General features: G+C 42.1%; 1 pseudogene; it reads right to left on the bottom strand.

Annotated features, from left to right (window-relative positions):
* Nucleotides 1-10,284: 10,284 nt before the first annotated feature.
* On the bottom strand, nt 10,285-12,717 carry LOC119331267 (annotated as a pseudogene).
* Nucleotides 12,718-13,354: the final 637 nt, after the last annotated feature.

Here is a 13,354-nt window from a genome sequence, read left to right as displayed (position 1 = left end):
GGGCGACTCGGGGGCGACTAGGGTTCTGCGGCCGCCGCCACCCCCCTCCACTCCCTTCATCCCCTCGCCGCTATCGAAGACGGTCGCCGGGAAGCCCGCGTGGGCGCCGGTGAAGGTGACGGCGGGGATCTCGGCACTCCATCCCCTCGCGGAGACCTGTGGTTCTGGGCGGCGGCCCCAACTGGAGAGGCGGCGCCATCGGGCGGTGGACGGCGTTCACAGGGGTGCTGGCCAGCGTGCCTGGCCGTGCGGGCGGCGGGTGATTGGTGGAATCCGACCGCGGTGCAAAGTTTCTTCGTCAGATCTGGAGGTTCAAAATCCCTCTCCCTGCTATCTCTCTCTCGCCGTCGGCGGTGGCTAGTGATTTGCTCTCTGGCCCCGGCGTTGCTGCGTGTTGGTGGCCAGCTAGGGGACCGGGGGAAACCTTGGCCAGTCCGGCCGGTCCGGCGGCGGCAACGCCCAAGGGCATTGCTTTCCTCCATGGGGGCGCAGCCGAGGTCCCCTGCTTTCCACCCCGACCCACCCTGCCCGGATGAAAACCTTATATCCTCTCGGATTTGGCAGCGGCGGCGCCTTACGCATCGTGACCTTACTGGAGGCGCCGTTAGGGAGGCGGGATGCGGTCGGGAGGCGTTGCAGGTGAGGGATTGAGCTGCCTCCTCTTCATTGTCCGATTCCACGAAGCTTATCTCCACCTAGTTAGGCATGGACCGTGGCGGAGCGGCCGGCTAGGGATATCCCAAATCGAAGTGGCCGCACTATGTCTACCTTTCGATGTGAGGGCGGCATTCTTCTAGCTCTACGGTGAGCTTCTCGAAATCCCGACGGTGCGGCGCCTACGAGCCATGGCGAGGGGGTAGGGTCCCTCTTCAGTGATAGAGATGGAAGATGTTGTTCCCCTTCTTCTCTAGGTGTTCCTGGAGCATGGCCATCTTCGAAGGTCGGCTATGTCCTACTCTGCTGCTCTGCTCTACTATATATGATCCTAGTGTGGAGTCCTCGGCCTTTGCAAGTTGTAATCTTAATTTCCTTTTCATTAGCTGCTTGTGGAGGTTGTAGTCAGCGTTTCAGTCCAGTGTTCCCCATTGTATCGTTCTGACCGCTGTAATTTGGTTGTTTGTTGCAACTCCTGGCCGGTTGATGGCTTTGTTAATTCAAAGTCGGGCTCTCCGCGAGCCTTCGTTCTAAAAAAAGGTGCCGGTTAGATGAGTAAAACCAAAATTTTACTCCTCTATTGTCTATTGTCTTTTAGGGATCGGGTAGAGATGATCTTATGTTTATGCAACCAGAGTCAACACTAAGTCTCACGCAGGATGGCACACCTCCCGCTAACACGACGTAAGAGTTCACACTAAAGCAAAAGCTTGCTATCTCATGAGCCACTATGTTTGTCTTCCTCGTATTTTTCACGGGCTTGTAACTCTGCAATAACCGGGAAACGAGTTAATTGCATAAAACAAGCACATTGGGGCATCGTTTGTCGAAACCACGAGGTCACTAATTTTTTATATAAAACACCTCACATTCAGTAAACTTTTTGCAAAAACACTGATTGAGTGATTTAGGTCGTTTAATCACTTTCTGACAAATGGGGCCAGATTATCATGAGCCGACTTGGCAAAACATTTACATACACCCCCTTAGATCAAAAATAAAAATAAATGCAAATGGCAGGAGTTGACCGAGTATACCTCGTCCGTGGTGCCGTGGTCATGGCCGAAGAGGATGTGGCCAACGCCGCCAGGGTGCCCGAGCTGCGGAGGCTAGAGCTTTGGGGGCGGCCGCTGCAGATGAAACGGAGGCGCCGGTGGCGAAGACCTAGTCGCTGAAACGCTGCAGATCAGGCCGGCGACGGCGTCCTGGCGCACGATGCCTCCGCGTCCGCATGGCTGGGGTTCTGTAGATCAGGCCAGCGGTAGCGTCTTGGCGAGCAGTGACGGCGTCTTGGGGAACGATGCATCTGCATCTGGTCGTGCGATGCAGGAATGGAGCTTGAGCTCCGACCTCCTCCATGGGGACACCCCGGCACAACACCTCCCCGACGTTGGTCGAGGACTGGAGGCGCCGCCAGCCTTCAAGGTCTCGAGCAGCCGAGATCACACTGCTAGCGCTGGTTTCGGCGGACGGCAGGGCCACGGCCGGCACCACACTCCTTGGCATCAAGCGGCTTGGGTGTCCCATGCAGATGGCCGAGGCGCGGCCACGGCGGGGCCATGGCATCGCCGGTCTTCAAGGCTGCGAGCAGCAGTTGAGCTTGCGCTGCCCACCCGCTGCTGTCCGCGAGGGAGGGAGGAGGGGGTCAATTGCTTTTACTTTTAAAATCTATGGATGTATATGTAAATGTTTTGCCAAGTCAGCTCCCGACAATCCAGCCCCTTAGAAAGTGATTAAACGACCTAAATCACTCGATCGGTGCTTTTTACAAAAAGTTTATTGAATGTGCGGTGTTTTTTGCAAGAAATTAGTGATCTCACTGTTTTCTGCAAACGATGCCCTAAATGTGGTGGTTTTATGCAATTAACTTCCGGGAAACCGTATCACCACTTCTTCAAATCAACAAGAGAAGAACTATCCATGGAGTTATTCACAAGAATGTATGAACAAAGAGGCAACCTGCCTCTGGAATAGGCTGACTCAAGGTCACATCGATTTAAATACCGGCAAGACACGAACGGAGTTCATCCTCCACGGGAACATGGGGCAGAAAAAAAATACAACAATACGGCCTAGCCCAGACCCCGACCACAACACTTAGGTCGGTCATAGTGGGAGTAACTTATCTAGTAACTAATAGGCGTTTTCTAGTTGATAGAAACGTTTTCTTCCACTGAACGAACAATGCTAGAAAGCTAGAAACAAATAAAAAAAATGCAAACACTAATGTCAAGTTTAGCACTGAACATTGGTGCGATGGTTCCACCACAATGAACCTTTCCTTTTTTTCATTCTGATTTTCTGCTAGCTTTTTCCAGCTCTTTATTTTTCTTTTATTTTCATTTTTTATCAGTTTCTTTCTTTCTATATTTTTTAGCACCCAAGGAGGTTTTTTCAAAAAATATCCGACAAATATTTTTCAAACATGTTATGAATATTTTATAAATATCTGATGGACATTTTTCAGTAAGTGATGAACATTTTTTAGTACACATTGAATACTGATTAAATATGTGAAAAACATTTATAAGCATGGAGCGTTATCATTATTTCTATTTTCAATAAAGAAAATAAATTCCAATTTTAGGGTTCTCCCTTTGCACCGCATCGAAATCTATGGAGGAGGAGGTTTCAAAATATTTTAATGCAAAGTACTTCCTTACTAAGGCAGTAAAGAATCTTGGGTAAAAGGAAATTAAAGAAAAATGTGAAATTAAATTTGTAGCCTCGTTTAATTTGCCTCAGTTTTACTACCCTTCTCCCTCCAGGGCCTGGCCCATTGAATTTTCTTATTCTTTTTCTAACCTTCAAAATACAGGTGTCTCTACTCCTAATAGAGCAGTTGATAGTCTCGTTTTCAGTTTTTTTTGTCCCATCTCCCAAGGTTTTTTTGATACCTCCTCCCACCTTCGCTGGGTTTTTTCGTAGATTTTTTTTCGTCCCCTCCCCCCACTTCATCGGTTTATTTTTGCGTCATCCTCTCACAGAACGAAAGAAATCTGAACATATCAGAACTTTTCATATTGGCGCAAGTTATTTAGTCTCTACTCCTAATGGAGCAGTTGGTAGTCTCGCTTCCAGGGTTTTTTTTCATCCCACCTTCCATGGTTTTTTTGGTACCTCCTCCCATCTTCACTGGTTTTTTTCGTAGATTTTTTTCGTCCCCTCCCCCCACTTCATCGGTTTATTTTCGCGTCACCCTCTCACAGAACGAAAGAAATCTGAACAGATCAGAAATTTCCATACTGGCGCAAGTTATTTAGTAATGTAGAATCAATCACGAACAATCTCTAAAGATCAAATCTAAATTAATTAATCTTACCTTAAATCACTCAATCACATTAATTAGAAAACAAATAATTGATTTTCAGAAAAAAAAATGCTCAATCACATTAACCTTACCTTAACTCACGGATGGTAATCAATCTCCAAACAAAGGAAACAATACATCAAGGGAGCAGTAAATAAACTCCCTTTCTTATGACATGTATATGATCTTCCCTTCCCTCTTCGTTGTCGAGCGTTCTTGATTCTTGAGGCCGATGCTTGGGCTGCGTCACTGGGTCATGACGGTGCCGGAGGACGAGGACGGCAAGGCCGTTTGCCGTGGCACCCCGTTGACCATGGCCGGTGAAGGGGGCGAAGAAGGGCGGCTTCCCTGGCTGTGGCCCTGGGAGTTGGTGCGGTGGAAGCGGCAGTTGAAGGACCCGGCATGGGTGGCCGGCGCGCAGACGCGCTTGGAAGCGGGCCTGTGGCCCGTGCCGAACGGCGCCGACGCCGACCCGGGCCACCTCCTCCGCGTATTCTTGGAGCTGTGGCTGGCCGATTTATATGAAATTAATTGCCTCAGTTATGGTGGCAAATATAATACACATAATCCATATTGTTATGCACTAGCATGTGTAGGTGTGAAATAGATGAATTATGGCCCCGTACCCAATAAGATGGATATGTGTGTGTGTTAGAGAGAGAGGGGGCCAGGGGAAGAGAGAGAGTGAGGAAGAGGGAGGGAGAGAGTGTGTGTGTGAGGATTTGATGATAAAAAAGGTCGCCAATATCACTTGATATGTATGAGAATATTAATATTGTACTCTTGAAGTTAATGTGGCCCCGTTGCAACATACGAGCGTTCTTTTAGTATGAGGTAGGATTCAAACTCCTGGGCTCTTGATTTGCTTCCAGCCGTTGTGATCAACTGGGACAGCTCACTTGCTCTGCCTAGTTACGTATTTTATTCTCTTCCTTGTGCATCTTCGCAGTTTGGTTTCTTCCTTTTTTTTTGGATTTTTTTGGTTTTATTCTTTTTATTTTTTCTTTATTTCTGCTTATTTTTTATTTTCTTTTACATTTGCTTAAATTTGTGAACTTCTTTCACATCGGTGGACTTATTTTGTGAATATATGAACTTTTTTCCAAATCGATGAATGTTTTTAAATTTTGCAAACTTTTATCAAATTCATTATTTGTTTTCTAATCGATGAACTTTTTTCAATTCCGCGAACTATTTTCTCACATTCCTGTACTTTTTTTCAAATCGATGAGCTTTTTTAAATCTGTGAACTTTTCTTTAATCTCTGATCATATTTTTAATTTTAAAAGCTGACAACCGTGTAACCAGGACGCCTTATTATCCAGCCAACGTTCCTGCCTCCTTCTGCATGACCACACGAGATGGGACAAAAACCACGTATGGAAGAACATGTTGCGTACATGCAGGCTGCAACAAAAGGTCCAAAACAAGTTTATGCCTTGCATGCAAGTGATCATCTTGGCCCATCAAATTGATGTCCATGCTGCACGCGCGCTGGTCACTACATATGGCAGAAATTTTTCAACACCAACACAAAAAAATTGTTTTTTTTTGTTTCAGTAGCAGTCCGGTTTTCCATTTGTCGATTTTTATACCCACCCCTAGCTCCAAGGATGAAAAAAGTTTGCCAAATTGAAAAAAGTTCATCGGTTTGAAAAATAGTTCATGAATTGACAAAAAAATCACAAAATTGGAAAAAGTTCATCAATTTGAAAAACAAATCAGGAATTTGACAGGAACGTTAAGAATAAATACTCTTTTCATAGGAGTCCACCTGACTGGGCCGGTCCATTGTTGCATGCGGAAACCAAGAAAAAATAAAATAACATCTTTAAGTACCTTCTTAAATTATGATTTTCAATATTCTTCAAATTTGGCATGGATGCCTACGATGAGCATGTCCACGTGCTGGCCCAAAGTAAGGTCATTTCATGAATGTCCCAAGAACACTATGTTCAATGGAGGGTGTTCGAATTGATGAGAAGGCCCAGTCTGAGAGCACATTATTTCCCAACATCCTTCAAATAGGTCCAAATTTCAAATTATGTCTGGAAATTTTACAATTTTTCAGAAATTGTAAAAAAATTCCTAACAATTTATGTTGAACACAAATTGCAAACCATGTACTTTTTCAAAAATTTATGAACTTGTTTGAAAATAAGAAAAAAATCATAATATTGTGAACAAAAAGTTTGAAAGCAAGCACATTTATTGAAATTCTAGAACATTTACTGAAGTTGTAAACAATATTTGAAAACGTGAACATTTTTGGTATTCCAAAACCGTTACAATTTTTGAATAGGTTTATAAATAATAATAAAGTTCCAAAATGAGAAAAATAACTAAACAAAAATAGAAAAGAAAAATAAAAAATAGAATAAACAAGTTTAGGCCCTGGCCCAACTAGGCGACCGCATGGCTCCCATTGCGAGCCTGTTGGGCCAGCCAAGCGTTCATGGATTTGAAAAGAAAATCAAAATTTTGGAAACAATCTTCACGAATTTGAAAAAAAATATTCACAGATTTAGGAATAATTCATAATAGTTCAAAAGCTTTCGTGGATTTGATTTTTTTTACGAATTTAGAAAAAAGTTCACAGAATTGAAAACAAAGTTCACGAATTTAAGAAAATGTTCATGAATCTGAAAAGTTCAGAGATTTATGAAACATTCATGATTTAAAAATAGTTCACGAAATTTTAAAAGAAAATAAAATGAAAAATGAAAAAGAAAGAGAAAAAAATAGAAGAAGAAGCGAACGAAAAAAGAATAGGCTCGCATTGGTTTGTGTTATATTTGAAGAGGTAAAAAGAAGATAACCGGACATAACATGAAAGTACTTCAGTTGGTTATTGTGGTTTTATTACAAGTGCCCGGTTCGAATTCTCGACGGCCACTCATGTTTTGATCCTTTTACAGAAGAGGGAAAAAATGTGTAAAATGGGACGACCCAGTGCGATGCGTACACACTCCGCATATCTCTCTCAGCGGGGGCAACATACTTTTTGAAAAAAAAAACATCCCGCCCTTTATTATGAAGCGGTATGGAAAGATTTCCCCTAAAGCTAAAGTGATATAATAATTAGTAACTAGGGATATAGTTGTATAGGAATTAAAATACTAAAGGTAATAATTAATTACATGAGAAATAGTTGTAGGAATCTTCTATAACACTATGCTCTCTAGCACTATACTATCTAGGTTTGAAGAGCCAAAATTCAATTGAGGTCTCCAACTAGGATTTTGTAACCCGATTTCAACCGGGTCAACAATTTATCAAAGCTATTCCATTCAATTCTTTTAAACTATACACTATGCTTCCTAATTTTAAATGCTTCACAATTAATTGAGGCCTAAAATTTAGAATTGGGTCATCCTGATTTTGATCGGGTCAATAATTTCTCAATAGCTCTCCCATTTAATTCTTTTAATTTTGTATGTTCTCATTCTGAAGCTTTCGTTCAATTAAGGTATTCAATTTTGGATTTGGTTTATGATTTGGTCAGGTCAATGATTTTTCAAATCAATCAACAGCGTTCAGCCTATAAAAACATAAGAATCCCGTGCACCCTCCCACCACATAGAGAAAGGGAACGTCACCATGTGATATTGTAGTACCAATATAGTACATGTAGCCATCAACGCAGAAATTTCTCCACATAATTATTTGTTGGTTAGCGGATAACACAGAACTACACCACAAAAGGCCCATCAAATAACCGCATTATAAATATAAATGAAACACACTCCATCATCTTCCCCACCCGCCAAACTAAATATTCCATTAGTTCCAAAATATAAGTGTATTAGTTTTCTAGAAAGTCATTTTTTAACTTTGACCAAGTTTAGAGCAAAAAATATTGACATCCACAATATTAGACAAAAAAGTATGGAAATCCATTTTGTGATGAATCTAATCATACCGATTTGGTATTTTGAATTTTGATATTTGATAAAACTTGATATATATATATTTGATAACACTTGAAATGTTTGAATTTTGAAAAAAGTAATGCACCTTATATTTTAAAACAATGTGAGTAATTTTTTTAAAGAAACCCAACAACACCAATGGCATAGAAAAGTGCGCCCAACCCTTCTAGTATCCACTATCACACTATGCTCCCTAGTTTTAAATAGCCCACATTCAATAGAGGTCTGCAATTGGAATTGGGTCACCAGATTTTGACCGGGTCAACAATGTCCCAAACCTCTTTCATTCAATTCTTTTATACCATACAACATGCTTCCTAATTTTTAAGACCTGACAACTAATTGAGGTCTTCAATTTAGAACTGGGTCACCCGGTTTTTACTGGGCCAGCAATTTCTCAAGGACCTCTTCCATTCAATTCTTTTAATTCTCAGTGCCTCCTAATTTTGAAGCTTTTTTATTCAATTGAAGTATTGAATTTTGAATATGGTTTACGATTTTGATAGGGACAACAATTTTTTTAATCAATTAGCAGCAACCGGCCTATAAAAAACATATCAATCCCGCGCACCAACCCATCACCTAAAAAAGCGCCATTGTGTGATATTGTAGCACCGATATACTACACGTAGCCACCGCCACCGAAATTTCCCTACATAAATATACGTTCTTTAGTAGATAACACAGAACAACACCTCGAAAGGCCCATCAAATCACCGCATTATAAAAAAAGTAAAACACACTCCGTCATCTTCCCTACCCGCCAAACTAAATATCCACCAGTTCCAGAATGTAAGGGGTATAACTTGACCAAGTTCAAAGCAAAAAATATCGACATCCACAATATTAAACAAAAAATATGAAAATTCATTTTGTGATGAATCTAGTCATACTTTTTTGATATTATGGATTTTGATATATTTCTCCACAAATTTGATCAAAATTAAAAAGTTTGAGTTTTAAAAAAAATACACCTTATATTTTGAAACAGAGTGAGTAATTTTTTTAAGAAACCCAACGACACCAAAGGTGCACCAAAGTGCATCCACTCATTATAGTCTTCTATAACACTATGCTCCCTAATTTGTAAGGCCTTGCAGTCAATTGAGGTCTCCAAATTAATTTGGATCATCCGATATTGACCGAGTCAAGAATTTCTTAAAGCTCTCTCATTTAATTATTTTATACTATACACTATGCTCCCTAGTAATTTTGACCGAGTCTAAAATTTCTCAAAGCTCGCTCATTCAGTTATTTAATACTATACACTGTGCTTCCTAATTTCCAAGATCTCACAATTAATTGAGGTCTTCAATTTAGAATCAGGTCATCCGACTTTGACTGGGTCAACAATTTCTCAAGGAGCCCTCTCATCTAATTATTTTTATTCGGTATGTTCCCTAATTCTGAAGCTCTTCAATTCAATTGAGGTATTCAACTTTGAATTTGTTTTTTTATTTTGATCGGGCGAATGATTTTGGAATCAACCAGTAGAAACCGGCCTAATAAAAACATATCAAACCCCAGCACCCAACCATCACTTAGAAAAAAGAAGCGCCACCATGTGATACTATAGCACCAATAAATATGGTTGATAGTGGATAACACAGAATCACACTGCGAAATGCCCACCAAATATCTAATGGGAAGGAGCAGTAGCGATAGTACTCCAGAGGGGTCGTTTTCTCTCAATGGAGACCCTGTATGATTTGGAATTTTTGTATGGATCCAAAGGACTTAGTGAAATTTGAAACAACGAATACACAAGATTTTTGTATATATAGCGGAGTTTGGTAATGGGTTGATTGCTATCAGTAGTGCTAATTGAAGACCTTAACTCGCTAATAGTGATAGAGAAACCTACTAATTAGTTACTAGCATAACTTTCACACAAATATTAGTACTTGAACACTACATATCTGACGGTGTGGTCACAATGTGAAATCGAAATTCAGTACTGTCATATAGCTCATTGCAGAGGAGCACACGCTAGGACTCGCGTACGTGAAGTTGGTCTCTTTTTCTGCAACCGATCAACACATCTCTCTCTGCAACAAATGGAAGAATCAATTGATGGATTTGCTGCTGCTCCAACTCCACAGCTTTTTCTAGCGACTTCTCATTGCATTATATAATTTCCTTACAAAACGACTCAGTGTTCAATTCATTCAAGAATTCCAAGGCACACCCAACACGACTCCACCCGGTGTAATAAACAAGTTTAGACACGAACCAAAAGAAAAGTAAAACTTGCTAAGTATACGACTACGATGACAATGACAACGATAATAATGCATGATACACATGCCGGTATCTTGTTTTCGATCCAGAAATAACCATACATGACATGTTGTGTAAAGTGTCAAACCCCTTTTTGTTTGTAGCATACTACTGCATTATGCCACTAGCTTCATCAACCGACAAAAGCATCTGCACAACATTTTCCATGGTGGGCCTTTCTCTACTGTCTTCCTCTAGGCATGAGACAGCCAACTTGACTATCGTTCTTGCTTGCAGGTTATGGAACTGGCCATTCAACCTTATGTCAATGAAGTCAGCAAGCCATAAGTGTTGGTTGCCTTCCAGCATCAAATTCTCTATAAGCATCCTAACAACCCTTCCAAGGACCATTTCAACTTCCTCGCCGGCATTTGACGCCCAGTCTGAAAACGAGCACCCATGAGTAGTTCTAGGAGAACCACACCGAAGCTATATACATCAACCTTTGTTGTAATTGGCTGGCTAGAAACCCACTCGGGAGCTATATAACCTCTAGTTCCATGAATCCTCGATACATTTTTCTTGGATCCACTTCTGTTCACAAGTTTTGCAAGGCCGAAGTCACTGATCTTTGGCTCTAAGTTATCATCCAACAATATGTTCTCAGGCTTGATGTCACAGTGGATAACCCACTCCAAGCACTCATGATGAAGATATGCCAATCCTCTTGCCACCCCTAGAGCAATCTTAAACCTTTCACTCCACCCAAGTAACCTTTCACTACTAAATAGGGTTTTATCCAAAGAACCATTCTCAACGTACTCTAAAACCAATACTCTGTGTGGACCATCAGAACAAAATCCCCAAACCCTTACTAGGTTCATATGGTAAATCCTTCCAATCACACTCAGTTCATGTTGGAATTCTTCTTCCCCTTGGTTTATGTCTGCCAACCTTTTCACCGCTACAACCCTCTTGTCTTTTAAGACCCCCTTGTATACAAGACCAGATGCTCCACATCCAATCCGATCCTTGAACTTTTGAGTTGCTGTCTGCAACTCCTTGTAAGTGTATCCGCGGAAATGGTTGGTTACCATTTCATAGCCAACCTCAGCTGGCCATACTCCTATTAACTGCTTGCCCTCCATTCCGAACAAAATCCAGCACCCTAGTGCCACAAATATTACCTCCACACAAAATATAGCCAACAAGAATCCATATGACAAGTACAAGTATTGTGAGTGTGATCCACTTTAACTGCTCTTAAGTTGATCCCCAAAATTTGGAGTGAAGTTTCCGCTCTTTGCACTACAATTAGGAACATATCTAGGACCAAAAGGTTGCGAGTGAGGAATTGATGACTCTCTGACCTGTAGTGTCTTAGGAATCTTGAGATAGATAGAACCACCACTAACAGCTGACCCGGTTACACCCCCAACAAGGGACCACTTTGGATAGCAACGCCCGGTTCCTTGCCAGTATGCAAAACCTTTGCAATTGCAGTCCTTCAAGCATATCTTCTTGCACTCATAACGTGAAACTCTAACATGCTCACTTAGATCATTACCGTGGAAGTCAGTGGTGGGTAGCTTCAAAAATATCTCCTGCCCATCACAACTAAGATTGAATGTTGGCCTGCAACCTTGGCTCCGGTCACTTGGGTCGATGACCTCATGTCCAGGGGCACATGCACAAGCAGGCTTGGCTGTGTACACACATATTCCATTAATGCCACAAAGACCACGTACCGAGCAGGTCTGAGGATATGCCATCCATGTGACAAACCATCTTCCATCTGTCTTATTTAGACTGTATAATCTAAGGTTCCCATCATAATCCAATGTTAATCTCCGCGAAACCCCATAACCCCAGTCAACAGCCTTAAAATTTAATTTGTCACTTCCAAGAAAATACCCTGAGCTATCAAGTACCCCAATTGTGGTGGTATTAAACGCACGCCTGTTCTTTGTCCATATATCATTACTAGGATCTGGCCAATATTTAAAAGAGATATCCTTCTCATCGTCAAACAGTGTGAGTATATGTTCATCATCAAAATGGAAGCTGTAGCGCCCAGGGACAAGTAGCCTACTAGCAGATACCAACTTTGCAGCACTAGTAATGTTCTGATGGGGCAGCAATGTGTCGGTAGGAGAATGGAAGCTTTGCCAAAGAATGATATCACCTTGGTCCTTGGCCCTTGACGACGAGGTTCCCAGTGTCCAACAACTGAGCTTGCTTTGCATTTGAAGAAGACGTCACATTGTTCACCCAGACGGGCCGGCCATCGTGGTCTTCTACGGCCAGTCGGCCATCTGCATCTAGCGTGACTCGGGATCCCCGGGAGTACACTGGGTGGAGATGGTTCGCGCTCCAGACGACCGTCTTTTCGGCCGTGTTGGAGTACCATATGGAGAAGACGGAGGCAGTTTGGGAAATGTGGTTGAAGCCGCAGGTGAAAGTACCATCCGGCGAGCGGAGCACGTCGGAGCTATCCTCTACGGAGAGAGAGGAGCCCAGCGAGAGGAAGTCGCGAGCTGAGATGTGCGGAAACAGATGCAGCAAATTTAGTAGGAGGAGAGGGGTAGAGCGTGTATCCATGTTTGCTGAGGCACTGGAGTTGATCTCTCATCTCTAGAATGATCACAAACGGAGGCTATTATAGGAGTGTTGCCTTTGCATCTGTGCTGTGCCAGCTTCTTCTGTCTTCGCGAGCATGCCTGACTGCTCATGGACCATGAGACGGATTACTAGATTGGCGTGTGGACGAACGGGTCCATTCCAGTCTGAACCGGGAGACTTGCCGTCCCTTGTGCTGGCATTCTTGATTGTGTCGGTGAGGGCGGGCATAGGCGAGTCCTGTTGCACCACTCTCCGCCTAGTTTCCTCTTCATTTCCTGGCTTTGGATAAAGGTCTTATATGTTTCGGTGTTAGTGTCGGTCGGCGTTGGTTGTGTGAGCCCTTGGAAGCTCCTATTCGATGTTGAAATGATAAAGTTGTTATTATGTTGCGGTCCCATGAAGCCCTCGCTTGCTCAGCTCGGCTCCCTGCTTCGCTCGCTCACTTGCTTTTTTTTTTACTGCTCATTCTAGTGCTAACTTGGAAAAAACCATTTATTTATTTCAAAAAATTGTTAAAGCATAATATGTTCATAGTATTTAGATTATTTTTTTGCAAATTAACAAAACCATAATTATTAAAAATATATTTGCAAATTCAAAAAAAAGAGTGGATCTC

This window comes from Triticum dicoccoides, chromosome 7A (genome assembly GCF_002162155.2).
Source record: "Triticum dicoccoides isolate Atlit2015 ecotype Zavitan chromosome 7A, WEW_v2.0, whole genome shotgun sequence".
NCBI lineage: Eukaryota > Viridiplantae > Streptophyta > Magnoliopsida > Poales > Poaceae > Triticum > Triticum dicoccoides.
This window is presented reverse-complemented; position numbering and strand designations above follow the sequence as displayed.